At 35.0% G+C, this 25,587-nt stretch overlaps 2 protein-coding genes across 13 annotated transcripts in view; one reads left to right on the forward strand and one right to left on the reverse strand.

The window, feature by feature from the left end:
• The window catches only part of LOC106505748 (uncharacterized), a 1,225,997-nt gene that overhangs the window by 1,106,638 nt on the left and 93,772 nt on the right, over positions 1-25,587 (forward strand). The gene's annotated exons all lie outside the window — the stretch shown is intronic.
• The window catches only part of LOC106505750 (uncharacterized), a 742,696-nt gene that overhangs the window by 268,587 nt on the left and 448,522 nt on the right, over positions 1-25,587 (reverse strand). For 2 of the 12 annotated variants that reach the window (XR_014824355.1, XR_014824353.1), the window contains exon 1: positions 23,993-24,157. The exons of 9 other annotated variants lie outside the window; for them this stretch is intronic. The gene's annotated coding sequence lies outside the window, so the exon portion shown is untranslated. Of the gene's footprint in view, positions 1-23,992; positions 24,406-25,587 lie in introns of those variants that run through there. One more of the 12 variants, XR_014824342.1, reaches the window with a different exon arrangement.

Raw genomic sequence — 25,587 nt, forward strand, 5'->3', positions numbered from 1 at the left:
GGTTAGTTGCTTTTTTTGATACAACAAAGCATTTAGCCTGAACTATATACACACTTCATCTGACTCCATTTGATCACTGTGGAAGGACAATAAATGGCCTTTGGAAATAAAAATGGATTTCTTATTTAAAAATCATTCTTCAACCACATACAATCAAAATGTGCTGAAAGTATTAAGTTCACTTTTCAAGTAAAATTCCCAAAGTGTATAACCTTCTTTGGGCCAGTATGTTAAGCCTTTTGGCAAAGTTTATTAGCATTTTAAAAACATTAAAATGAAAAAAGAAAAGTCTCCCTGATTTTAGATCCAACTAAAATGTACTGAATATCAACTATATTTTAGGCACTTTAAGGGACAATTTCACATGTAATTTTAATTAATTTCAACTGTAGGGCCAATGGAATTGATATTTAACTACTGATGAAACTAAAGTTCACAAAACTAAGTTATTAATCTATTAATCAAGTGTGTGTTTGTGTGTGTGAGCTAGGCTTCCCAACTTGAATTTCAGTTCCAAATGCTATGTTTTATACTATAATCGCCTCAGAAAGCCTCATGAGTTTTTGCTTATATGTTTGTTTTTACCAAGAAAATGCAAAAGTAAATAATGTTTAGCAAAATGAAAACAAATCAAATATAATCTTACTGCTCAGGTTTAACTTTTCTGTTTTTATGTGTATTCTCCAATGATATCTATCCAAAAGCATTTATAATTTTATGAAGTTCCAATCCCAATGTCTACACATTTTTATTATCATTTTGACTTACTGAACATGTAACCATGTTTTTCCAAATGCTTTTTAGTATCTTTATGATTGTATATTTAATCACTTTGTTGGACTGACTTATTCCATACTCCATTAATATTGGACATTTAATACAATAATAATGTGTATATATAGATTTTTTTCTTTTTATGATACATTTCCACTAATTAGACTCTTGAGTTTAAGAATATGGATTTTTTTGTCTCTTTATATTTACTAACATATTGCTTTGGAAAAAGATTATGTAAATTTGTATTATATCATTACCAATCTTGTTCTAATACCTATAATACTGGGAGAATACTTTAAAAATAATCTAAGGGAGTTCCCGTCGTGGCGCAGTGGTTAACGAATCCGACTAGGAACCATGAGGTTGCGGGTTCGATCCCTGTCCTTGCTCAGTGGGTTAACGATCCGGCGTTGCCGTGAGCTGTGGTGTGGGTTGCAGATGCGGCTCGGATCCCATGTTGCTGTGGCTCTGGTGTAGGCCGGCGGCTACAGCTCCGATTTGACCCCTAGCCTGGGAACCTCCATGTGCCGTGGGAGCAGCCCAAGAAAAGGCAAAAAGACAAAAAAAAAAAAAAAAAAAATCTAAGAATAGAATTGTTTTAATTCAAATTATTTTAATCTGTGATAAATTTATATACTGCTTCTTATGTAGATGTCATCATCTCTTCTAGTCTCAAATCAAATATACTAAGCAATAGCAAAGATGAGCAAAATTGTACCCAAGCTGAGTAAAGATATTTATGAGTAAATTATGGACAGTTTTCTGTCTTAAACAGGGTAAAAAACCTGCCCAAAACTATTATTCCAGCAAGAACTGACCAATATTCAGTATAATCTTTAAATCATTAACACCAGCAGCAGTAAACCATAACATAAGTAGTAAAAAAAATAAAAACCCTTTCATTCTGAAAATAGTCTTAAGCTGACACTTTATTAAAGTTCTTTGTTTAAGCTTTAATTTTGCACATTAAATATTGACTCATGTAGGTCACTGGACATATGGTACTTTCCTCATTATTTTTAATAGACTTGTGACATGCTACTTATTATTATAGTTACTTGTGTACATGACATTTCCTCTATATAACACTAGTTATTTTTAGACCAGAGACTAAATAATGCTCATTTTTAACCATAAATTTCAATTTGTAATAAATTAAATTAAAATGGCAAATTTATTAATAAATTTTTATTATTGGTCAAGATCAATTGCATAATGGAAAAGCCCATTCATGAATGTGTTTAACAACCACAAACCTAATCAGATGAATAATAATAGTCTATCCCAAGTCACTCATATAAGGTCAATATCTTTTTGATAATTAGAAATAATCCAAACTTCATATATATGTACAGAATTTAAAATTTATAACTTTAAAGATATATGTATATAACAACATTGAAAAATATCTTATACAACAACATAGTTTAAGACATTTTAAGTTACAAAAGTATATTACTATCAGATTTTGACATAATTATAATATTAATAATAATAATATTTGGATTCAAAGATAAAAATGCAGCAACTTGATAATACCTTTTTTTTTATTTTTTATTTTTTTGTCTTTTTGCCTTTTCTAGGGCCGCTCCCAGGCTAGGGGTCGAATCAGAGCTGCAGCCGCCAGCCTATGCCAGATCCGAGCCGCGGCTGCGACCTACACCACAAATCACGGCAACGCCAGATCCTTAACCCACTGAGCAAGGCCAGGGGTTCCTAATCAGATTTGTTAAACACTGAGCCACCATGGGAACCTCATGGTTCCTAGTCAGATTTGTTAAACACTGAGCCACCATGGGAACTCCGATAATACCTTTAAAGTATGAGAATTCAGGAGATTTACATTGTTCTATGTTTGCATGTTTGAAATTCTTACAATAAATATGTACTATTTTATGACAGGAAATAAAAACATGAAAATTTAGAGGAAAAAGAGAACAAAAACTAACATATATATCTTGAAGTTTCTGACAAAATACATTAGAATAAAAACATAAGTTTTATACTTATTTTGGTGATACTGTTTTTTCTCCCTGAATTTAAAGCTCTATTCTAACATGCTATTAATAAGATTTTTATTTTGAGAAGTAGTATATTTACTACCTTTAAAAATGCCAATAGTCATGATTTACTTTTTACTAAAGTAAGTTTCAACTTTATTTTGAGGATTCCATGGCATCCTCTTTGATCTACCAGATAGAAGTTTCTCAAATTTTTGGATTCAGGACCACTAAACACCCCAAAAATTATGGAGAGTCTTAAACAGCTTTTTCTTATATGGGTTATATCTATTGGATTATCTCTATTCTAAATTAAAACAGAAATTATCAAATATTTTATATAAATTCATTTCTTAAAAATTAGTTGCTATGTGGAATCTAAAACCACAGTAATTAATGGATTTTTTTGTCTTTTGTTGATGTTAAAATCCATTGACCTATTTTGCCCTTTGAAAGGATATTTTATCCATTCATGATTTTATAACATTATACATTGATCATTTGGAAAATATCAGTTCACAGATTTAGGTAAATCTCCCAAATGTTAATGTACTTCATTATCCAATATCAATAATTCACATTCATCAATATAATCACTAATCTCATAAAAATCTGCAAGCAGGATCAGCATTATGAGTGGAAGTTCTGCAACTGTAGAAGATCCCACTCCCAGAAGGTTCTGGTACTTATTGGTTGTCGCTGTCTTCAAATTTTTAACAATTTCACTTTTGACCTTATGTTTTATATAGCTCAATGAGACAATAAAGCAAAAGAGATACAAGCAAAAGATAAGCATGTCTGCACTCCTTAATCCTTCATTTGCACAATAGCATTCACGGTGACCACAAAGTTCTGGTGCACCCACAATGCATGGGAGGTCCCTGAGATTCAAAGTAAAGGTAAGCCTGCTAAACTTATGCCTGAGTAAATGGGGGTGCTAACAGCCCTGAGAAACCACATCTCCAGTCAAATCAGAATTTGCTTTAAATGCAGGAAAAAGACAGTAAATTCTAAGAAAGACAAAACACGTAAGAACTCTACCATAACATTTCTTTTTTGATTTTTTTAATTGAAGCATAGTTGATCTACAATGTTATACCAATTTCTGCTGTACAGCAAAGTGACTCATTAATACACACACACACACACACATATATATATATATATATATATATATATATATATATATATATATATACACATTCTTTTTATTATTCTTTCCACCATGGTCTATCCTAGGAGATTGGCTGTAGTTCCCATGTGTTATACATCCTAAATGTAATAGTTTACATCTACTAACCCTAAACTCCCAGTCTCTCCCACATCCTCTCATATCCTTTCTTATCAGTGTTCCTTTTCTGTAATAGCCAATCATGTTCCCTGAAAATGATAACAGTGAAAAAACAAAAGATAGGGCAACCCATAATTACTTTTCAAGTCATTTCTTAGTCATAAATAATCTGAAGATGGTGCTGATAGAATGTGCAAACATCAAGAAACAAAATAAAGAAAGCTACTTAGGGCTGTGCATCATTTTCATTCTTCTGGTAAAAATAAAAAAACATGCATGTATGAACTATGGAAATATAAATTGTGCGATTTTTATGGTTTTGCATATGAAGCAAATGTTCTTATACTTGTATATAAAACTGACATTTCATAATACAAGCAGTGAAATTCATGCTCTAACTTAAATTTTTAATTTTCTTTACTTAGAACAACAGTCTAAGTAGCAAGGAAAAAAAAAAACCAGGGGAGGAAAAAACGTTTTCTATTTTAGTACCATTAATGGTACTTTTTCCTGCTTTTTGAAAAAGAAGCCCAGTGTTTTCACTTTGCACTGAAGCCTGCAAATTATGTAGCCAGCCCTGTCTTTAAGCACTGAGAAGCTGTCAAGTTTCTGGTGGTGGATACATGTTTTCAAAATTCTGATTTTGACTTGAAAGCTCAATTTTTTATCATTGGCCACAAATACTATCAGTTGTTTTCCTTAAATTGACAGGCTCGCTTCATTCTTTTTTAAGAAAATGTCTGCCAAATACTCAAGTCTGAATAACCATAGTCTCTTTCAAGCAAAAACAGTATTTCACTTTGATAAAATGGGCTAGTTCAGTTCTCAATGATTGTACAATGAAATAGAAATCACCTTTGATGCTTTCTGCATCTTTTGTCACACAAAATATTAAAAGGACTGTATTCAAAAATTGAGATTGAATAATATTAATAATTTTTCCTCCTCCATCTAAAGCATTTGTAAGGAAAAATCACTTTCTCCCCCTTTCCTATACAGGCATGCCAATGAAGAAACATCTACCAGTATGGTTTATTGCTATTACTTTGATTCTTTATTTTTTTGTCTTTTTTTTTTTTTTTAAGGGTCCCACCCACAGTATATGGAGGTTCACACAGGCTAGGGGTCGAATCAGAGCTGTAGCTGCTGGCTTATACCACAGCCACAGCAATGACAGATCCGAGCCATGTCTGTGACCTACACCACAGCTCACAGCAACACGGGATCCTTAACCCACTGACTGAGGCCACGGATTGAACCTGCATCCTCATGGATGCTAGTCAGATTCGTTTCCACTGAGCTACAACGGGAACTCCTATTCTTACTACTTTGATTCTTATTAAGACTTTAGCATGGACTTCCTGTCATGACTCAGTGGTTAATGAATCTGACTAGGAACCATGAGGTAGTGGGTTCGATCCCCGGCCTTGCTCAGTGGGTTAAGGATCCAGCGTTACCATGAGCCGTGGTGTAGGTCGAAGACGCAGCTCAGCTCCAGCATTGCTGTGGCTCTGGCATAGGCTGGTGGCTACAGCTGCGATTAGCCTGGGAACCTCCATATGCCGCGGGAGCGGCCCAAGAAATAGCAAAAAGACAAAAAAAAAAAAAAAAAAAAAAAAGGAAATGGAATGCCTCAGACATCATACGATACAAATTTGATGAAATTTGGGCTGATTCTGCTTTATTTCCCAAGTAAATATTCCTTTAGCAGGAATTATTCATGCTCTAAATATGTCTAAGTAAATTCTAAAAAATATGGTCTTATTCTCAATTGACTAGGTGTGTATGAATAACTTTGAAAGAGTTAGATTGACATAAGAAGAGACAATTATGAAGGGCAGCATCCTTAACCAGCGTTTACTAGGCAAAGGGGACATAACTCTAGGAAGAGTGGAAAAGGATGATTGATATTAGATTCAAAATATTCTTGTGAAGAAACACATTTTTTCCTATAAAATACATGAAAAAAAAAAATCATTAGGAGATCTGCCACAGTGATCCAGAGAAGAAAGAATTATAATATCGCTAACAATACTTACCTGGCTTCCATCCAGTATTGTCTCATTTAAAATGTAGTAAACTGGAGTTCCCTGTTGCAGCTCAGCAGTAATAAAACTGACTAGTATCCATGAGGATGCAGTTTTGAAACCTGGCCTCATTCAGTGGGTTAAGGATCCAGTGTTTCCCTGAGCTATAGTGTAGGTCACAGACACCACTCTGACCCTGTATTGCTGTGGATGTGTCATAGGCCAGCAGGTATAGCTCCGATTAAACCCACAGCCTAGGAACTTCCATATGCCATACAAATTGCCCTAAAACATAAATAAATAAATAAACAAACAAATAAATAAAATGTAATAAACTGACAACAAAGAGCTGGTTAATTAATCAGTCATTATTATGCCAGAATAACTGTTTGCAATTCCTTGAATCTGTATTTAAGGACTGTTAGAGAATAACCTGACAGTGAAAAGTATTTTGAGGAAAGAATTGAACAATGTGAGAAAATAAAATTAACTGTTTGCCTCCACATACAGAGCAGGGGAAAAAAAAAAAAAAAAGATTAATGAAAATGAGACCAGAAAAAAAAAAAGAAAGAAAAGAAGTTCTAGTAACTGCACAATGGCATTCAAGTAAGCCAAAATTTCAGACATTCACAGTGTTAGGAAAGACAATGAAACATAACGACAACTAGCATATGGATAAAGAAACACCTTATTCTCTAAATAAAAATAATGTCAGTTTAATTCCAGTATATATCAGTTTAGGAAACAAACCTTGTGAGCTTTTAAAATAAAGGTATGGAAAAGAAAATCTTAAATGATAGTTGGGAAAAATATATTTTATATTATCAACAGGAGGTGCTCCACAAAAACTTCATTTCAAGGATACAGATTCTGATTTCATGCACAGATGTTTTGGAAAAAATCAATAGGTCACAAGTAGTTACTTGACTGAATGGGCTCTTTCTCTGAATTGGAAAACAACTAGCATTTGCCTACCAGAAAGGAGGACTCTTAATAAATAAGTGAATAAGTAAGTAAATAAATAAATAAATGGAAGAATGCAAGAATGGACAGATGCGTGGGCATGGATGGATACATGAAGGTGGGTATATCTTCAAATAAAATTAGAATTTATAGAAATAGTCACTAAAATAATGACTTTTAAATAAAATGAGAAATAATAATGAATAATAATAAAATAAAACTGTTTTTCTAATAATAATCCCCAAATAAGAACTAAAATATAATTTGGATCACACAGATGGCATAGGGCATTATGAAGGATACAAATAAATACAGCAAAGAACTAATTTAAATATAAGGGGAATTAATGGCATTACACAAAATAAAGGAAAACAAATCTACATTTAACCCAAATCTATTTTTTTAATTTAAATTACAAACTAACTGAGAGGTAGGACTTCTGATGCAGCAACTAATGAACACAGATGAAAAGGATTTATAAGCAGTGGGACAGTTCTGATAGCCCAAGATGATAGCAGAATATGACAGCAATGCCAAAGGAAAAAGATCAAATTTCTTGCATCTCTAAACACTGAAATGGTTGTTTCCTTCTCAGCATGAACATGTTTAGATGTCTGAGAATTTATTTCACAGATAGAAATATAATCCTTTTTTCTCTGTTGGCATTAAACAAGGGAGAATCTCTCATAGAGAGCCAATTCTAATTTTTTTTTAATCTCAAGTCAATGAGTCTTAATTATTCCCTGTAAATTAATTATTGTAGAAAAAAAAAAAAAAGCACATACTAGTGAGTGGCACAGTGACTAGATGTGTGAAGAGTTAATGGGCAGCTGGCCTATCACCAGTGACAGAGGAAAAAGCCTTTGGCCTAAGTCCTTGGATTTTGTCCAGCTCACTTATTAGATCTTGTTTTTCCTTAAAAAAAAAAATCATCAGAGAAGCATGGAAATTATGTAGTTTATACAGAGGAAAGATATTTATGATACAATGTTGCCTTTAAATTTCAGAGGAAAAAAAGCATATATACACTATGGTGACAGGTATGCAAGACACACAAATGTGAAAAAAAAAAAAGACTGGAAGGAAATACAGAAAACTGTCAGACATGGATTGGATTAGTGTGTTTATGTACTTTTTTTTCTTTTCATTACTTACCAAGCTTTTTTAATGGTGTAATGTAATGATTAAAGTTTTTAAATTACATGCAAAAGAAAAATTTTAGATCTAAGATAGTTTAGAGTGATAGAACATGAAGAGAATGTGAGAAAAAGAATATATATATGTATGTATGTATGACAGGGTGACTTTGCTGTTTCCAGACTATTGTAAATCAATTATATTTTAATTTTGAAATTGCCAGACTATTGTAAATCAATTACACTTTAATTTTGAAAATTAAAAAAGAATTCATTTGCTATGTAAAAAAAACCAAAAAGATAGTTTAAAGGATACTGTTGTTGATTAAAAAAAGATATGAGTGTACAATCTGAATTCTCCACAAAAGGCTCATGTATGAAGACAGACTAACAAGCACATCTTTCCAATCACCTAATGATGGACTCTTGACTTGCTACATGTTATTCACATTGCTTAAAGTAAAAATTAATAGCGTTATAGCTGTTATGTTTTGGTTTATTATTTTCTCTTACTGTGAAGCCAGAGATGCCAGAAAAACTGGTAGACATTATAATTTCTTACCCATTTGGAGGTATGAGTGAGAAAGAAGTCATAAAATACTCACACGCAAAATGCTAGGCCTTGCAATGGTGCTGGAGAATTAGGCAGTAGTAAAGCTGCTTTCACAAACTCTACCTATAAATTTCCATAAATGGCTACAGATGTGAATGCCAGAGCAACTGTGTCCATCACCAACAGATGGATATGCAGTCATGCCTAATCATTTACAACTCTCTATTTACCTAACAGCCTGTATGTTTGCTGTGTGTTTGCTGTGTGTTTATATTTATTTTGGGGCATGAGTTACAAACAACATTTAGGGTTTTTTTTAAGGTACAAACTACTACATATAAAGTAAATAAGCTACAAAGATATATGGTATAGCACAGGAAATATAGCTAATATTTTATAATGAAGGGAATATAATCTAAAAATATTGAATCACTCTGTTGTACATCTGAAACTAAGGCAACATTATAAATCAACTATACCTCAATTTTAAAATGGCAATAAAATTATTGAAAGTTGTAAGAGACAGTACAGTGCACTTATTAAGACTGTTATTATAATTTAGTAAATGGATAGTCTTTCAGATAATAATCTATTAATAATCTATCATTAATACTATGAACCCAATTACATAGTAAAGTTACTCAAGGCAGTAAGGAGTTGGAGAATGGTAAATATGGTCTGGGAAAAATGGGATATGAGAGATAGAAAATAAGCTGGGAGGAAGCTAAATTCACACATGTGGGACATAAGCAGGAAGACAATAAAAACAGGAAACCTATATGAAAGTGTATTGAGCTTTGTTGTTAGCTCTAAGAATTCCTACTTACAGGAGGACTGGTGATAAAACCTGAAATGAGGATGAGAAGAAATGCGGGATTCTTAAGGACGTAATTGAGAAGTTTGGTTATAGTCACACTGAATATTTCAGTTCCTGTTGGGTATTTGAACTAAAGGTCTAGAGCTTGATGGAGAGATCTGCCAAAAGATTAGGAATTTGGAGTAATTTATTAATAGATGAAGACTTAAAACAGAAAGAGAGGACAAAAGCTTTATAAAATAAAGTTTTAGGACAGGAGACCGAGAAGCAAATTTGGGAACTTCAGATGGTTGATAGACTGGAGAAGAAGGAGGAGATGGAGACAGTGGAAATGAAGTAGAAGAGAAACAGGAACCATTCTGTATCAGTGAAAAGAATGGCAAATGGAGGGTGGGAAGAATTGAATTTGTCAACAGAAAAATATCACTGAGATGTCAAGGAATGAAAGGGCTGAGGAGAAGCATTTAAAGCTGTTAGAAGGGCATAATAATGCCATTGAGAAAACTGGATCTAAGTCAATGATGGAGGCAGAAGCAGAGGGAAAGGGTGATCCTAAAGTAGATCTTAACACTTCAGCTGCTAAGAAAATAATACAAGGTAAGTGAATGGGAACAAAGCACAAAAGAGTTAGTAAAGAGTCTTTGTTTTTACTTAGATGAAAGGATCAGAGATGGGATTATGATGGCAGAACAGAGGGACTGGAGCTCAATTTCTCTCCTAAAAACAACAAAATTTACAATCAAATGCTGAGGAATCTTCAACTAAATGCACCAGAAACTTTCAGAAAGATAACCTGCTCCGGAAGACAAAGAGGAGGCCACATCAAGAGGTAGGAGAGTCAACTACATGATATACACAACATCATACCTCCCAGGTGGGAAGTGCCATAGACTGGAAAGTAACTGTATCACAGAGACTCACATATAGGAGTGAGATTTCTGAGCCCCACACCAAACTCCAACGTGTAGGGTTCTGGCACCAGGAAAAAGAGCCCCTGGAGCATCGGCATGGAAGGCCAGTGGGGATTGTGTGCAGGAGCTTCATGGGACTGGGGGAAATAGAGATCTCATTCTTAATAGGCACACACAGACTTTCATGTGCACTGGGTCCCAGGTCAAAGCAAAGTCTCTACAGGAATCTGGGTCAGACCTGACTGCAATTCTATGAGGATCTCCTGGGCAAACAGGGGGTGACTGTGGCTTGTTGTGGGGGAAGGGCACTGGAAGCAGAGCTCTTGGGAATATTCATCAGTGTGCCTTTCTCTGGAGGTGGTCATTTTGGGAAAATCTGGCCCCACCCATCCATGTTGAGAAGCCCCAAGCCAAACAATAATCCAGGTGGGATCACAGCCCCACCCATCAGTAAACAGGCTGCCTAAAGACCCTCCAGGCACACAGCCACCTCTAATCTCACAGAGAGACAAAACTCCACCCACCAGAGGGATGGGAGTCAGCTGTACCTACCAGTGGGCAGGCATCAGTCCCTCCCATCAAGAAGCCTACAACAAGCCCCCATACAAACTTCAGCCACAGGGCAGACAACAGAAGTAAGAGAGGATACTACTCTATTATCTGTAAAAAGGTCACCACATGTGGAAAAACCTATAAAAATGAATAGAAAGAGAACTGTAACTCAGAAGAGGGAGAAAGGAAAAACTCCAGAAAACAGCTAAGTGATCAGGAGATTCTCAGCCTCCAGGAAAAAGACTTGAGACTGTTGATGCTGAAGATGATACAAGACATTGGAAATAAACTGGAGGCAAAGATGGATAATTTACAGGAAACACTGAGCAAAGAAAGACAAGATATAAAACTTAAGCAAGAAAAGATGCAAAATACAATAAGTGATATAAAACATTCATTAGAAGCAGCCAACAGCAGAATACAGGAGGCAGAAGAACGAATAAGCAAGGTGGAGGACTGATCAGTGGAAATCATGGAGGTGGAACAGAAAAGAGAAAAAAAGATTGAAAACAAAGGAAGAGGGTCTCAGAGAACTCTGGGACAATGTTAAATGCACCAACATCCATATTATAGGGGTACCAGAAGGAGAAGAGAGAGAGAAGGGGACAGAAAAAATATTCAAAGAGGTAATAGAGGAAAACTTCCCTAACATGGGAAAGGAACCACACACTTAAATCTAGGAAGCAAAACAAATACCATATAAAATAAACCCAAGGAGGAATACCCCAAGACACATATTAATGAAACTGACCAAAATTAAAGACAAAGAGAAAATCTTGAAAGCAGCTAGGGAAAAGAAACAAGTAACATACAAGGGAACCCCAATTAGGTTATTAGCAGCTTTTTTTCCAGCAGAAACTCTGCCAACAGAAGGGAGTGGCATGATATACTTAATGTGATGAAAGGAAAAAACCTCCAACCAAGATTCCTTTACCCAGCAAGACTCTCATTCAGATTTGAAGGAGAAATCAAAACCTTCACAGATAAGCAAAAGCTGAGAGAATTCAGCAACACTAAACCAGCCTTACAACAAATACTAAAGGAACTTCTCTAGGCATAAAAGAAAACACAGCAACAGGAAACAAAAATTCCACAAACGATAAGGCTCACCAGTAAAGGTATATATACAGTAAAGATAAGAAATCATCCATGCACAATTATGCCACCAAAATCAGAAATCATGAGAAGAGGTGGGTAAAAATGCAGAACACTGGAGATGAACTTGCAAATAAGAGACCAACAACTTAAAACAATCTCATATACATATAGACTTCTATATCAAAACTTTAGGGTAACTGCAAACCAAACATCTATAATTGATACATACACAAATAAGAAAAATCAACTCAAATACAACAGTAAAGACAGTCATCAAACCAAAAGAGGAGAGAACAAAAGAAGAAGGAAAGAAAAATGAACAGCAAAAAAAAAAAAAAAAATCCAAAGCAATTAATAAAATGGAAATAAGAACATACATATCAATAAATACATTAAATGTTAATGGAAAATGCTGCAACCCAAAGACACAGACTGGCTGAATGGATACAAAAACAAGACCCATATATATGCTGTCTTCAAGAGTCCCACTTCACTTCTAGAGACACATACAAATTGAAAGTGAGAGGATGGAAGAAAATATTCCATATAAATGGAAATCAAAAGAAAGCTGGAGTAGCAATACTCATATCAGACAAAATAGACTTTAAAATGAAGAATATTTTAAGGGACAAGGAAGGTCATTACATAATGATCAAAGGATCATTCCAAGAAGGAGATACAACAATTTTAAATATCTACACACCCAACATAGGATCACCACAATATATAAGGCAACTGCTAACAACCTTAAAAGGAAAAATTGACAATAACACAATAATAGTGGGGGACTTTAACACCGCAATGACAGCAATGGACAGATCACCCAGACAGAAATTCAATAAAGAAACACAGGCCCTGAATGAAGCATTAGACCAGATGGCCTTAATAGATATTTATAGGACAGTCCATCCAAAAGCAACAGAATACGCATTCTTCTCAAGTGCACATGGAACATTCTCTAAACTTGATCACATCCTGGGCTACAAATCAAAACTTAGTATCCTTAAGAAAAATGAAATCATATCAACCATCTTTTCCGACCACAATGCTATATGACTGGAAATAAACAAGAAAAAAACTGCAAAAAACACAAACACGTGGAAACTGAAAAAACATGCTACTAAACAACCAATGCATCACTGAAGAAATCAAAGAAGAAATTAAAAAATACCTAGAAGCAGATGACAAGAAAGATACCACACTCCAAAACCTATGGGATGCAGCAAAAGCTGCTCTAAGAGGAAAGTTTAGTGCAATACAAGCCCACATCAGGAAACAAGAAACAGCTCAAATAAACAAGTTGACTTTACATTTAGAGCAGCTCAAGAGAGAAGAACAGAAAAGACCTAAAATTAGTAGAAGGAAAGAAATCATAAAGATGAGAGCAGGAAATCAATGAAATAGAAATGAAGAAAACCATGGAAAAGATCAATGAAATGATAAGCTGGTTCTTTGAAAAGATCAACAAAATTGATTAAACCCTTAGCCAAGCTTATCAAGCAAAAAAGAGAGAGGACTCAAATCAATAAAATTAGAAATGGAAAAGGAGAAGTAACAACAGACATCACAGAAATACAAAGGATCATAAGAGACTACTATATGCAACTACATGCCAAAAAAGGAAAACCTAGAATAAGTGGACAAATTCTTAGAAAGGTACAATCTTCAAAGACTAAACAAAGGTGAAATAGAAAAAAATGAATGGACCTATCACAAGAACTGAAATTGAAACTGTGATTAAAAAACTTCCAACAAACAAAAGTCCAGGACCAGATGGCTTCACAGGCGAATTCTATCAAACATTTAGACAAGTGCTAACACCTATCCTTCTGAAACTATTCCAAAAAACTGCAGAGGAAGGGATACTCCCAAACTCATTCTATAAGGCCACCATCACCCTGATACCAAAACCAGACAAAGATACCACAAAAAAAGAAAACTACAGGCCAGTTTCACTGATGAACAGAGATGCAAAAATCCTCAACAAAATACTAGCAAACCTCATCCAACAATACATTAAAAGGATTGTATATCATGATCAAGTGGGATTTATCCCAGGGATGCAAGAGTTCTTCAATATCCGGAAATCCATCAGGGTGATACACCACATTAACAAACTGAAGAATAAAAAACATATGATCCTCTCAATAGACACCAAAAAAAGCCTTTGACAAAATCCCATACCCATTTCTGATAAAAACCCTTCAGAAAGTGGGCACAGAGGGAACATACCTCAACATAATAAAGGCCATATATGACAACCCCACAGCTAACATCATTCTCAAAGGTGAAACGTTGAAAGAATTCCCGCTGAGATCAGGAAAAAGACAAGGATGTCCACTCTCACCACTACTATTCAACATAGTTGTGGAATTCCCAGCCACAGCAATCAGAGAAGTCAAAGAAATAAAAGGAATCCAAATTGGAAAGGAAGAAATAAAACTATCCCTATTTGCAGACGACATGATACTATACCTAGAGAATTCTAAAGACTCTACCAGAAAACTGTTACAGCTCATCAATGAATTTGGCAAAGTCGCAGGATATAAAATTAATACACAGAAATCGACAGCATTTCTATATACTAACAATGAAAGATCAGAAAGAGAAATTAGGGAAGCAATCCTGTTTCCCATAGCATCCAAAAGAATAAAATACCTAGGAGTAAACCTACCTAAAGAGACAAAAGAACTGTACTTTGAAAACTATAAGATACTGATGAAGGAAATCAAAGATGAAATAAACAGATGGAAAGACATACATGCTCGTGGATTGTAAGAGTCAATATTATCAAAATGAGTATTCTACCCAAAGCAATCTACAGATTCAATGCAATCCCTATCAAATTACCAAGGACATTTTTCAAAGAACTTGAACAACGGATTTTAAAATTCGTTTGGAAGCAAAAAAGACCCAGAATAGCCAAAGACATCCTGAAAAATGGAGCTGGAGGAATCAGGCTCCTGGACTTCGGCTATACTACAAAGCAACAGTCATAAAAACCATATGGTACTGGCACAAAGACAGAATTATAGATCAGTGGAACAGGATAGAAAGCCCAGAATTCAACCCATGCACCTACAGTCAACTAATCTGTGACAAAGGAAGCAAAAATACACAGAGAAGGAAAGACAGCCTGTTCAATAAGTGGTGCTGAGAAAACTGGACAGCCACATGTAAAAGAATGAAATTAGAACACTCCCTAACACCATACACAAAAATAAACTCCAAATGGATTAAAGACCTAAATATAAGACCAGACACTATCAAACTCTTAGAGGGAAACATAGGCCAAACACTCTCTGACATAAGTGACAGCAACATCTTCTCAGATTCACCTCTTAGAGTATTGACAATAAAAACAAAAATAAACAAATGGGACTTCATTAAACTTAAAAGTTTCTGCACAGCAAAGGAAACCTTTAACAAAATGAAAAGGAAACCCACAGAATGGGAGACAATCTCTGCAAATGAATCAACTGACAAAGGATTAATCTCCAAAATGTATAAACACCTTTTGCAGTTCAAGGCCAAAAAAACAAACAACCCCATCAAAAAAGGGGCAGAAGATCTAGATAGACAATTCTCCAAAGACATACAGATGGCCAAAAAACACAGGACAAGATGTTCAACATCACTCATCATTAGAGAGATGCAAATCAAAACCACTCTGAGGTACCACCTTACACCAGCCAGAATGGTCATCCTCAAAAAGTCTACAAACAATAGGTGCTGGAGAGGGTGTGGAGAAAAATGAACCCTATTACACTGTTGGTGGGATTGTAAATTGGTGCAACCACTGTGGAAAACAGCATGGAGACTCCTCAGAAAACTAAAAATTGAACTACCATTTGATCCAGCAATCCCACTCCTGGGCATCTATCCAGAGAAAACCATGACTCGAAAAGACACATGTACTCCAGTGTTCACTGCAGTACTATTTGCAACAGCCAAGACATGGAAACAACCTAAATGTCCATTGACAGAGGAATGGATCAAGAAGATGTGGTACATATACACAGTGGTATATTACTCAGCCATTAGAAGGAATGAAGTAATGGCATTTTTAGCAACATGGATGGACCCAGAAATTATCATACTAAGTGAAGTCAGCCATACAATGAGACACCAACATCAAATGCCATCACTAACATGTGGAATCTGAAAAAAGGATAGAATGAACTTCTTTGCAGAACAGATACTGACTCATAGACATTTAAATACTTATGGTTTACAAAGGAGGGAGTTTGGGGGGAGGGTGGATACACTGGGGGTGCAGGATGGAAATACTATAAAAATGGATTGTGATGATCATTGTACAACTAAAAATGTAATAAATTCATTGAGTAACAAAAAAAGAAAAAAGATCAGATTTTTGATACATAAATATTGAGATCAGAAAATCAAAGAAAATTTGACAGTTATAAAAAGAGGAAGAAAATTATGAGTGGAATATCTATCAGAGAGAGAGAGAGATGTGGTCCGTAAAAGAGCATGAACCAAATAGTTAGCTGCAGGAATGAAGTGGCATGGAAAACAGAAATGAGGAAATATGAGGAGGCTTAAGGGAGTCCTCTCGTGGCTCAGTGAGTTAGGGATTGGTCACTGCACATGGACAATGGACACATAAAAATATGTTCAACATCACTAATTATTACAGAAATGTAAAGCAAAACTGCAATGAAGTATCATCTCATACCAGTCAGAATGACCACCTTGAAAAAGTCTATAAACAATAAATGCTGGAGAGGATGTGGAGAAAAAGGAACCCTCCTACACTGTTGGTAGGTATGAAAATTGGTGCAATCACTAAGGAGGACAGTATGGAGGTTCCTTAAAAAACTAAACATAGAACTACCATATGATCCAGCAATTCCACTCCTGGGCATATATCCAGAGACTACTCTAATTCACCAAGATACATGCACTCCAATGTTCACTGCTGCACTGTTCAGCCAAGACAAGGGGGCAACCTAAATGTCCATTGTTAGAGGAATGGATAAAGAAGGAATGATACATATACACAATGGGATATTATTCAGCCATTACAAAGAATAAAATAATGCCATTTGCAGCAACATGGAGGAACCTAGAGATTACCATCATAAGTAAAGACAGAAAAACACAAATACCATATCACTTATATGTGGCATCTAATTAAAATGATATGAAATGACTTATTTAAAAAAGGGAAAAAAAACTCACAGATTTCAAAACCAATCTTATGGTTACCATAGGTGAAACTGCTTAGGGGAGGAAAAAATTGTGAGGGTGAGAATAAAATATATACAAATCAAGAACAATTATCCAAGGTGAATGATGATAAGATAGAGAAAACAGATATATAGATACATTTAACATGAAGATAAATAAAATAACTACCAAACAAGACACATAAAAATTTATCCAGAAGCACTTACGAAGTTTGTCTACATTGACTCTTCAAAGACTGTCTTATTTCAGTCATAATGAGAAGGAAAAGCAGGATGGAAGATAGGCATATACATAGTCCCTGGGTGTGATAAGAGCTGTGTTTAGGGAAGGGTAAGGAATTCAATATCTCTGGAACATAAGGTGTGTGTCAGAAAATGATGTATTTGGGACAGAAGCAAATAATACCTTCCTTTAAAAGGATTCTGGGTTAATGGCAGGAATCACTTTTCTTACTCATCCTAGTAGTAACTTCTGTGAGAGTTAGGTCATCTTATATTACCCAAGACAGTCTCTTATTCTTCACCAGGCAATCCTTCCCCCTACACTGCATATACCTGATGTTATGTTGACAATAATTAAATAAAACTGAATCTTGACACAGTTGTCTGGGTGTCAGAGCACTTTCTATTCTACAGACTTCTCCCTGCCAGTATTTACCCATCCAACATAAATTGAAGAGCAGTTAAGCACTTATATTATAAGCAGCAGGAATAAACCAATGTAATTCTGAGGTTTTTAAAAAATTTTTTTAAGAAACTAATGGATTATTATTGTAATTGGAGAAGTAGTCTCTGGTGTATTATACCTTCCTTTTAAACATATCAAAAGTATCAAACAGTTTTTTTTTTACAGACCAACATCAATGCTTGTAGTTATATTAGAGATAAAATTATTTTATTTTCTGTTACTACATTAAAATAACAGATACCGGCTAGAAATTTTTTGCTTACCAACTCTTGTTAATTCATGTTCATATCCATTCAACAACACTTTACCATATACTTCTTAAGCAACAGGGACTATGCTATGTACCTGACATAACAAGCAGTTAAAACAGAAACAACCCCTAGTCTCATTGAGCTTAAAGTCTAATAATACAAATAAGCATGTTGATAATCACTGAAGTAAGTTTTTTGTGTGGAAGAAAAACATGATTTTAGAGTGTGTAAAACACACATTCGGTCACACACACACACACACACACACACACACACACACATTAATTAACCTGGGTTGGAAATTTGTGAAAGCTTTTCTTAAAAAAAAAAAGTATACTTAAGTTAAAATTTAAACATTGAGACAGCAATAACTAGAAGGAGAAAAAATAAGACTCTTTCAAGCAAAGACTACTGGGAATTTGCTAAGAGTAGATTTCAGGTGTTGTCCCCCACAATGCGTGGAAATGATACATTAATCAGCATGACTGTTGTAATCATTTCATTACGTATATGTAGATCGAACCATCACCTCATATACCTTATGTATGTATACATTTGTTATTAAAGACAGGGAAAATAACCAGGGAGATCCTATCGCAACAGGGAGCCTGCAGAATCATCTTTACGTACTTATCCTCATCATATGCCCACGTAATTGGGGCACAGAAGAATGTGGTAGAACCCCCTCTGCCTTCTAAGAAGTGTTATGAATCAGAAATAATAGGACAAATAGACTTAGCCTTGAGAGAGAAGTCAGATTACTACTTGCCAGTAGGTAAAAGGAAAGTTATTCTTCTTGAAGGAATTCCATAAAGACTCTCCACCAACTCTGTTCCCTTGAAGTCTCCATTCTCAACAAAGGAATGAATCTAGCAATGGTCTCCCACTAGGACACACAGAACAGGAAGATTTCTTTGGTGGTTCCCCAAAAGGAAAGTGTTAGTAAGGGACCACATCAAATGACTGGTTTTAAACATTAAAAAAAAAAAATACCTTGTCCTAGACTAAATAAGAATGAGGCAATGTAAGGCAGTAAAAACACCTAACTTTCTAGGGTTTATGAATGAGGTCTCAGATCAGGAGAAGTAATAAACACCCAGAGATGCAGTCTAGGCCTTTTTATACCAGGAGGACTCTGACACAAGGAAACATATTATCCTTTTCTTCAGAGAGTGACAGAGAATGTTATTTTCTGACTGCCATTAAATTTATTTCATTTTCTTAATGTAGCATCTCTCAGTATACAGTTTCACATTTGTTTATGCTCACCTAGCCAACTGTGCATTTCTACAAAAGGGAATTGGAGTTCTGAAAAAGCAGCAACATTTTTCACCAAAATGAAAATTCTGAACAAATCACTCTTCCCTGCAATATAAAACATGAATAGCAATTTTTCTTTTAATATTTTATAAGAAAAAATCTTGTAATAGTTATCATTCAAGCAGCTAAACAAAAACGGCATTCTGTTTACAGATCAAATCACTTTAATGAGGCAAGTAGAGCAGCAGAAATGTCAGTGATCGTTATCCTTTCATCTCCAGTCCTACTTTGATGGGTTAAAAAAATAGTAAATCAAACTAGTCTTCAAAATCTCATCCAAGAAAATCAGTCAAATGGTGGCCAAAATGGTAGTACAGAATCCATGTTTTCATTTTTATTAAAGTTTACATAAAGCTATTTCAGAATCCAGACTCTCTGCTATCTAAATTCTAAATCATCCAAATACATTTGTGCATAATAGTGTGCCTGCGTACAGATGGACAGCCTAAAAGAGCCATATTCCCTGTGAGAACTGGTCCTGTGCAATCTTAAATGAATGCAAGTAAGAATTTATGTTGATTTATCCATGGCCCAAAACTCCTACTATGTGGGTATTCCATGGATTTGAAGGTTGTAGCATTCATTTTTACCTAGTTGAGTAAAGCATTATATTATTTCTCAGAGGTTTTTTTCTTGCTTGCACTTTTTTTAGGCTATTTTTTGATAGTGAGAGTTTTTCCTTCATTGATAGCTCACATTTAATTCTAATGCTCCTTGTAGTAAAGATGCTCTTGCAGCAAGGCTATTAAAAGGAGTGGAGCACATTATCAGGCAATGCTTGCTGCATTCTGTGTGAGCATCAAACAACTGTCATTCTGCTAAATGAGTTGTCATTAGCAGGCAGAGCCTTCTGGAGTCACACAGAAATAAATCCAACTGGAGTCATGACTATTGCAGGAGACTTGATCAAGTTTAGGGGCTTAAGGGTCCCCTTCCCCCATTCCCCTATCCACTGCACTTAGCAGTCTTTTTACAGTGAGGATATTTAGCCTGGGACTGGTGACCTAAGATTACCTCTGAAATCTGGCACATTATATCAGCTCTAGCATGAATAGTCTCTCCTCTCAGCCAGTATCATTGGCAGGCATCTCATACACTGCCAAACGTGTACCAGGACTGTGAATGATGAGTAAGTTAGGGTGACTTGCAAATATAAATTAATAGTGATTTCCTTTATTCAGTTTAGAATTTCTGTGGGAAATTATGGTCTTAGCTTCCTTGGTCTTCCTTTATAATTTTATTATGATGATTTCAACACTTTTCCCCAATTCAAACTTTATCATACTAATGAATTTTAGATGCCTGTCACTGTCTTTCTTTTTTTCTTTCATATAATGGTACATCTTCATGTGCCTATATTCCATTTTTTCATGCCAAATTTGTATTTTGTGATTTCTTGCTTTTCTATTGAACTCCTAAATTTGGACAAAATGAAAAAAACAGTCGTATTTATGAAGTGACTGAACTTTTCTGAAGACAAAACATTATTGCTAATGGATTCAAAAAACATTAATTAGATCCCTCTGAGAGTAGTTGTTCCCAACCTGAAATCCCTCACAAACTAGAGGCTGACAAAGATAGTGATGGAAGTCTTTGAATTACTTTAAATATTTTAAAAGTTGAAACAGTAATCATGTACGGAGTTCCAATTGTGGCTCAGCAGAAGTGAACATGACTAGCATCTATGAGGATACAGATTCGATCCCTGTACTCACTCAGTGGGTGAAGGATTTGGCATTTCCCTGAGCTGTGGTGTAGGTTGCAGATATGGCTAGGATCGAGCATTGCTGGGGCTGTGGCACAGGCCAGCAGCTACAGCTCCAATTTGACCCCTAGCCTGGGAACCTCCATATGCCATGGGTGCGGCCCTAAAAAGACCAAAAAAAAAAAAAAATTAATAATAGTAATCATATATTTGCCCATAATGAGACTGAAGGACTAATAACTAAAATGTCAAAGTTTCTTTGCTTTGCCTGGAGTTATATCACACCTTCCGCATTCCCAAGATGATCCTAGCAATGTCATGATTCCTCTCCATGGATACATTACAGTATATAATATCTCATGACATGCTACATATTATAACTAAAGATATATCTTTATGTCCCCTTAATTAACTTTTGAATTCTTGATCATAGCTATCAGCATAAATTTTCACACATCCCCCAATAAACTCTAAATTTCATTACATAGCATAGTCAGAATAAGAACATTAACCTTGAATATAGCTAGATCTGTAAAAAAAAAAAAAAAAAAAAAAAAAAAGTCTGTCATCCCTTTACAAGAGTCATCAAATGGTTAATGAAGAGCAGAGAACAGCAGCACTGTCTGGAGATGAGGAGCTGGGCTGTCACCCAGACTACCCTACCAGCCCCTTCATCAATTTCTCAACATTCTTCAACTTCACAATATGCAGTGCAAATATAAATCTGGGCAAAATGACAGTCACTATGTCATATACCTCTATGAATGTTTATCTCAAACTGGTGATAAGCTCTTATTGGCATTCACATTTTTTAAAAGAAAAGTGAGGAAATGAATTATATTTAATAAACGCAACTTGTTGAACAAAATCTTCCAGTGTATAAAGTCCACTGAAGAGGGATTATGAATAAGAAAAGTGGTCTTGGAAGGTGGAAAGTGTGAGATTCAGCATTCTAATCTATTCCTTAATGATCATTTTTATTTTTTTCTTTGTATTGAGGTATAATTTACATATAACATTGTGTTAGTTTGAGGTATAAAACAATTTGATATGTGTATATATTGCAAAGTGATTAACACAATAACTTTAGTTAACCTTCATAACCTCACATAGTTACAACTATTTTTTTTCTTTATTGTCTTTTTAGGGCTGCACCCACAGCATATAGAGGTTACTAGGCTAGGGGTCAAACTGGATCTGTAGCCACTGGTCTACACAACAGCCACGTCTGCAACCTATACCACAGCTCACTCCAACACCAGATCCTTAGCACACTGAGCGAGGTCTGGAATCAAACCTGCATCCTCATGGATGCTGGTCAGATTCATTTCTGTTGAGCCACAATGGGAACTCCACAATTGTTTTTCTTTTGAAAACTCTTAAGACCTACCTTTTTAACAACTTTCAAATATATGATATAGGATTATTAACTATAGTTACCATCCCCAGGACTTATTTATCATATAACTGGAAGTTTGTACCTTCTTTTGGGCACCATGAAATGAGTAAAGGTGGCTAATGATCATTTCTATCTTTAATTTTAAGATGGAAAAAATACAGAAAACTACAGAGAGGAATATTACAGCCTATATGTAAATGCTTGTTGGATGAGTAAAGATTTATATTTTGCTATTTTTTGCTTAATTTATTTTATAAAAGAAACAAAGCTTTTTAGTTAACTTTGAAGCCGTCTTTGATCACTTCCCCAATCTCAATCCCCACATTCCTTTTCTGAATTCAACCATTGTCATGAATTTATACCTTACTAATCCATGTTTTAATGATTTTCTTAAATATACTCATGTCTCCTAAAATAGTATATGATACTGTTTTGCGTGAATTTTTCTTTTTTTTTATGGCCGCATCTATGGCATATGGAAGTTCCCAAGCTAGGGGTCAAACTGGAGCTGCATCTGTGGGCCTACACCACAGCCAAAGCAACACTGGAACCAAAGAGCATCTGCGACCTACACCACAGGTTGTGGCAACACTAGATCCTTAGACCACTGAGACACAATGGGAACTTTAAGTTTTGTGTAAATTTTAAAATTTATACAAATGCCATCATATTCTAGACATCACTTCAAACCTTGCTTTTTTATAAACCCTATATTGTGTTTTAAATTGTTTCGATTTAGTTTCATTTTAATATTGAGTAGTTTTCTATTACATAACTATACCACGATTTATTTGTCTTAATGTCCTTACTGATGGACATTAAGGTTATTTTCTATTTTTTGTGGTTACAGACAATAATGCATTGAAAATAGTTATGTGTGTCTCCTGACATATATAGGAGACAAGATCTTTAGATAAAAGTATAATCAATTGAAGATTTTTAAATGGTTCTAGGGTAAGGTCACTGAAGCAAACATGGGAGGGGAACAACAGGATCTCTCTCTTTTAGTAACAGAACACTTTGTTGAAGAGGAGGTTAATATCTCTTAAATGGTATCTTTACAAAATATATTTTAAAAGTTAGTATGTTCTAAAAGGTATCTTTACAAAATATAATTTAAAAAAAATATATTTAATTTTTGGTTGTAGAATAAACACTACTTTCCTTGACAGAAAACTCTTCAAAGCAGGTAAAGTGATTATAGACATATTCAGTTTCTGACAAGAAACAAGATAGTGTTTTCATCTACATCCTACCTTCTGGATCTCATCTGGGCTCTCAAACTCTTAACATCAACTCTTCAGCATGATCCCTTCACTCTAGCCAAACCATCCCACTTACCACACTCTAAACAAAACTTCTGTTTTCCTCTTCGATGTTTTTGTTCCTGTTGTACCCATCCTGGAGAGCCTCTGCTCTGGTTCGTGGCATTTTTTCTCTTCTCCATTCCTGTGACACTTAGTCTGAGCAATTCACGCATCCTTAATCACTGGCATCCTTGTTGCAAGTGACATATGTTTTGACATAATGCAAATCAGGTCTTTAAGATCTCAGCCAAGCAATTTTCAGATTCTGCTGCCTTCAAGTTCTAAGGTTTCCGTATAAGTGATACAGTTACCCTAGCCTCTTTTCTCATAGGTAGAATTTTTCTTTCAAGGTTTAGTGAGACAACAATAGTACCCATGTTAAGGAGACTATTATAATAAAAATAGCCAACATTTGTGAACTGTTTACTATGGGTCAGGGTATGTGCTAATATCCTCTGTTATTTGATATGTCTCTCATTTAATCCTTGAATGACTTGTGAAAAAATGAAAGGCACACAGAGATTGAGTTGTTTTAGGTCACACAGCTGGTAGGCAGCTGAGTCAGGCTTTAAACCCAGGTCTGTCTCATTCCATGCCTGATCACGTTAAATTGCCTCCCGTGGTAATAACTAGAGAAAAATGTTCCTTTTCTTTATAGGAAGTTAAAAAGAAAAAAAAACACTCTGTCCATTGAAGTAAGGAAAAGCAGTGTGGAGGGATATAAAGAGTGTTAAACCTGTACGCATGTCATCTTGAGTTCAATTTCTACCTCTATTATTTACTAGCAGTTTGGTAAGTTATTAATAACTATTAAGTTATTGCTTATAGTCCTAGTTTCTTTAGGATAGGATGTCCCCTGAGATCCTTATCTGTTGATATACAAATGAGACTCAGTCTCTGTAGATTTTCTTACTATGTGTTGTATATAGCATTTGGTGCACATCTCTTGTTTCAGTATATTATGCTTCTATGCATTTTTTCATAATACCCATTTATCAGGTACCTACTTGATATGCTAGGCCCAATTCCAGGGGTAAGGACACAGTGGTGAAATTCATACAATAGCACTGCTCTCATGGAACTTAGATTCCAACAGAGAGAAATAATAAAATATAAATAGATAAATATTTTCATAAAAATATAAGGCAAGATACATTCTATATGAAGAGTTAAAGTTGAGTAATAGAGAGCAATTCTGTAGCTATTTCAGGTTGGGGGATAAAGGTAGGCTTCTCTTAGAGAGTGAAATTTAAATTACTAAATGAATCACAAGAAGGATTCCAGCCTTGCAAGTATTGAGGGAAAGGAAGTCTCAAACAGAGGGAAGAGTTAATGCAAAGAACTCAGATTTTTTCCCTAACAGACCATGAACTCCACCCAGAACCATGTTCGTGTGTTTTTTATTGCTTCCCTATGGTATGTTTTAATAGGTTACTCTATTCATTTTCTATTAATGAGCCATTGCTGCAATAATGCTATACAACAAATCATATAATTTCTTTGCTTAAGATCTTTCAATAACTTTTTTTTTTTTTTCTTTTTGGTGCCGCACCTACTGCATATGGAGTTCCCAGGCTAG

Source organism: Sus scrofa, chromosome 13 (genome assembly GCF_054392235.1).
Source record: "Sus scrofa isolate SSC_HxYL_T2T_F1_AM1 chromosome 13, Sscrofa_HxYL_maternal_Yorkshire_Landrace_v2.0, whole genome shotgun sequence".
NCBI lineage: Eukaryota > Metazoa > Chordata > Mammalia > Artiodactyla > Suidae > Sus > Sus scrofa.